Here is a 5200-nt window from a genome sequence, read left to right as displayed (position 1 = left end):
ACAGAGCTACATTACTAAAAACATCTGGGTATTGGCAAAAAAAAAAAAAAACAGATAGGAGGACCAATGGAAACAAATCAAAGATCCAGATATCAACCCAGACATCTACAAACACCTGATCTTTGACAAAAAAGCAAAAACTATAAAATGGAAAAAATAAAGCATATTCAACAAATGGAATAACTGGATATCAACATGTATAAGAATGAAAATAGATCCATATCTATCACCATGCACAAAACTCAAGTCCAAATAGATCAAAGACCTCAACATAAAGTCAACCACACTGAACCTCATAGAAGTTAAAGTGGAAAGTGCACTTGAATGCATTGGCACAGGAGACCACTTCCTAAATATAACCCCAGAGGCACAGACACTGAGAGAAACAATTAATAAATGGGACCTCCTGAGATTGAGAAGCTTCTGTAAAGCAAAGGATACAGTCAACAAGACAAAATGACAGCTTACAGAATGGGAAAAGATCTTCACCAATCCCACATCGGACAATGGACTGATCTCCAAAATATGCAAAGCACTCAAAAAATTGCGTTGAATTAACTCAGTTTGGGAAATAATCAGGCTAGCAAAAAGATAAAACAATTATATTTTTATTTATTATAAGGGGAAAACTCACAAAACAGAAATGAGAATCCAAGCGCAGCTTTGCTGCATGGGAACCACACAGAGAGCGCACCTGGGCCACGCACCCATTTTTCTCCAGGTCCCAGAAAGCCACAACCTAACTTGGTCCCTCCTATTAAAGATAATTGATTGACAAAGCTTCTCCATCAAAATTTGTCATCAAGAGAACAAACAATCCAATTTTTATAAAATGGGATACAGACCTAAATACAGTACTCTCAACAGATGAATCTCAAATGGCTAAAAGACAATTAAGGATTTGCTCAACATCCTTGGGAATCAGGGAAATGCAAATCAAAACAACTCTGAGATTCCAACTTACACCTGAATGGCCAAGATCAAAAACACTTATGAGAACTTATCCTGGAGAGGATGTGGAGTAAAGGGAACACTTCTCCATTATTGGTGGGAGTATAAACTGGTATAGCCACTTTTGATATCAGCTTGGCTATTTCTCAGATAATTAGGAAACAACCTTCCTCAGGACCCAGCAATAACCTTTTTCGTTGCTTCCCCAAGGATTGTTCTTTCCCCCCTGGGGGCCTTTTGTTCACTTTTTTTCTTGTTGGCTTTTTTTTTCTTGGCCGGACCTTGGAAAAAAACTAAATCCCCCACAACCAGAGAATGGATAAGGAAAATGTGATACTTTTACACATGGAGTACTACATAGCAGAAAAAAAATAATGACATCTTGAAATTTGTGGACAAATGAATGGATCTAGAAAATATCATATTGAGTGAAGTAACTCAGACCCAGAAAGACAAATATCATATGTACTCATTCATAAGTGGCTTTTAGACATAAAGCAAAGAAAAACCACACTACGATTTATATAATTCCAGAGAACCTAGACAACAAAGAGGACACTAAGAGAGACATACATGGCCCTAATCTATATGGGAAGTAGAAAAAGACAAGTTCTCCTAAGAAAACTGGGAGCATGGAAACCATGCAAAAGGGTAGAAGGGGAGGGAGAGAAGGTGGGGAGCGAGAAAAATGTATAGTGCAATAAAATCAACTAAAAATTCAAAATGACAAGTAAAGAACAATTACAGGGACTCACAGATTTAAAAAGAAAGCAGGGTCATAAACAGCTTATAGGTATTATTGTAAATGGAGTTGGGTGGTGGTGAGATCTACTGAGTGCCATCTAATATTATTTAATTTATATTTGTATTTATGCCAGCTCAGTTTTTTACATTCATATCAAGCATAGACAATTTTGATAAGAATAAAAATCTAAAAACAATTCGAAGAAAAGGTGCAAGAACTCTGTACAAACTGAATAGTTAGTGTTTAGAAAAAGAGATTTATAGGAGCCAAATGTAAGATGTCCACACATTCATATGAGATGACAGAGTTCATGAGAAAAACTGACATTACAGTCAGAAGGGTCATATTACAGTGATAAAAGAATCAATTTGCTAAGATTGCAAATATCCATGAACTTTTAGAAGAAAAGAATCTTGAAGTAAAAAAATAATAATAATGAATAGAGAACTGGACTATCCAACAAAGTAGTAAATAATTTCAATGAAACATTCTCAATCACTTTAGAAGAACCTAAAAGGATAGAAGCAGGTAAATAACTTGAAGAATGCTATAAAACAATTCAATCTGCAGAATAGTATCAAACATTATCCACAACAACATCTAAGTGTGGACTTTCATTATTGTTGAAATAGGATGAGAAAAGCAAATGAGTGAAACACATATACTTGGGGTTCAAGGTTTCAGGGGTTTTAGTTCATTGTTTGCTGGCTCCATTTAGAGCTGTAGGGGGCATAAACATCATGCTAGCCAGATACAGCAAAAGAAGGAGGTTCACCTCATGGTACTCAGTAGGAATAGCCAGAAAAATCAATGTAAGAAAAAAAAAGAGAAATACTAGGAGATATAAGGACAACTTGAACTCCTCAGAAGCAAACTCTTCTGACCCATATACTCCAAGTATGTGAATTCCTAAAAGTCCACTCAGCTATGAGCTCACTCAGTGAGTTAGCCCACCCTTCAAGATCCATTCACATCTTAATTATGTCACTAGCTGGGAATCTAGCCTTCAACTCATATAAGTCATTTGCAGGAACACTTAATACCAAATCATGAAGATTTCTGATAGAACATGCTCCACTGTTATGGCCGAGCTTTGATAAATTTAAAATGATTGAAATATATAAAGCCAGGATGACATGAAGCTAGAAATCAATAATGGGATTACTTAAGGAGATGCCAAAAACTGTAAAAATTGAACAACATCATTTTGAAAAATGTCAAACAAAATATGTCAGAAGAAACTTAAAAATACTTTGATATAATTTAAAACAAAATTTATTGAAACACATAAAAGCAAAACATATGGATGCTACTACTACAATATTATTATAAATGTCTGTGATTTAAGTAGAATGAAAAGAAAGAGCCCATAGTAACCAAATTGACACCAAAGCAAAGGAAGGAATTTGTAACAACTGCAACAGATATAATAACAAAAAAAAATCAGCAAAACATTCCTGAGTATAAAGCAAGTTTTTCACTCTGCTAATCTCCATGTCATACACATGTCTTTAATATGTGACAGGAGAACCTCTGAAAAGATTTTTAGAACATAACGGAAAAGAATGAGAGTAGCATGGTATCTATGAAAGAGTGTTCTAATACTTCCTTCTTCTACCAACTTTCTGAAAAAAAGGTAGATAATAGAGCTATAATGAAGGAAATTATAAGACGATAGGCCAAGTGATCCTAAAAGCAGGCAAAGCCTACCCTATGATTCGTGCCATGGATAAGTCTGAGCTTCATCAATCTATTTTATCTATGACAGGACATTTCCTGTGGAATCACTAAAGTAAAATTAATTTAAACTTTATATTATATAGAAAAAGAAAGGAAAGAAATGCATAATGTGTGTTCTCACCTTGCATCTAAGTTATTTGAAAATTTAGCTGGAATTAAACTAGAAGTTTCTTCCCTGCTGGCTAGTGTTCATAGAGCCAGATGGTGCTATGCAGGCTACTGGGAGAGTAAAAGCATTTACGCTCTTAGCCAGCTGTGAACTCTATTAAGGATAACACCAACCTGCCAGGCAAGATGTGCACACTGGTACCATAGTAGTAAGATTGTTATAACAAACCACTCCCCAACTGGATTTGAAGAATGCTCCACAATAGTGAACCTACGTCTCATACTGCAAACCTGGTCAAAATCTCATGATTATAGAGGTCTTGGGTCTTAGGGAAGGACATACTACTGCTGCTTAGTTAAATTGACATAGTATCAAACTACCCTGTAAACATCTATGCTTATACCTACAGACAAAGGCTACTCTCAACCTTAATCAGAGAAACCTCTCCCTGTAGTGAATAGAGGTGAATGTCTAGATCCATGCATATACAGAATGTGATAGGGACAGTTAAGTGTTGATCCCTAAATAAGACATTTTCAGCACTTATTAAGGCTCAAAGCCATTGCAGAAGAGAGGTCAGAAGGAATTTAAGAGCTGGAAGACAGAAAAATAATGACTTCAACATGTCATTTTCTATGCACCACATGGCCTTGGCAATCATGAGCTAAGAGGAGATAGGTCTACTGGCACTAGGCCTACACAAGTTGGGCCAACCCAACTGTTAGCTATGGGTATGGAAAGGACTCATGGGGCCCTACCACTTACTGTTGAACTATTGGCAACTAACAGATACTAGAAGATGGGTAAGTATAGTATCTAGTTGAGTATCCACTGGCTATCCTAAAGGTTCTAATGAATAGTTTCAACACCAAACAAAATAAAAAGCCATAAATGCAATAATAACATTTTGGAAAAGAAGAGGGGCTGACAGGAGTGAGAGAAAGATTTTAAAAGGAGGTATGGGGAGTAAATAGTATAACCAGAATACATCATATACTGAAACTGTCAGTAAACAAAACAGTCAAAAGAATGTGTGTTCTTTATAAGACTTGTGCAGAAATATTAGATATCAAAACTAGAATAGAAAAACAGCATTAACTTGCTTTGTTTTTTTAAAATCCAACCTCCCAAAATTTGTTTATTTAAAATGATCAACAACATTGGCAGATATTTAGCTAAATTGACGGAGAGAAAAGAGAAGATTCAAATTTAATTTAAAAATTTAGAGAAGGCACATTACTAAACCAACAAAAATTTTCAAAAGATTTAAAGGACATGGTAAGACAACTGCATACAAATTAGATCATGTAGAGGAGATGAACGCATTTCTGGAGAGATACAAACTATGAAAATTGGTTCTAAAGGAAACAGACCATCTTAATAGACAAATAACAAACACAAAGATTAAATGAACAATTTACTCACAAAGAAAAAGAGCTGATCCTGTGTGGCTTGAAGACTTAATTGTATCACATGTTTAAAAATAGTTAACATTGATCTTTAACAAACAGTCCTTGAAAGATGGAAGAAAAGAGCGCATTCTCCAATTCATTCTCTTTAATGTTACCAAACTTAGCCAAAGACAGCACAAGTACAGAGAACCAAAAACCAAGTCCCTTGTGAGCATTAGTGCAAAGCAACCCTCTTCCCCCCAA

Source organism: Microtus ochrogaster, linkage group LG3, assembly GCF_000317375.1.
Source record: "Microtus ochrogaster isolate Prairie Vole_2 linkage group LG3, MicOch1.0, whole genome shotgun sequence".
Classification (NCBI taxonomy): Eukaryota; Metazoa; Chordata; class Mammalia; order Rodentia; family Cricetidae; genus Microtus; species Microtus ochrogaster.
The sequence above is the reverse complement of the archived record's forward strand: the minus strand, read 5'-3'. Positions refer to the sequence as shown.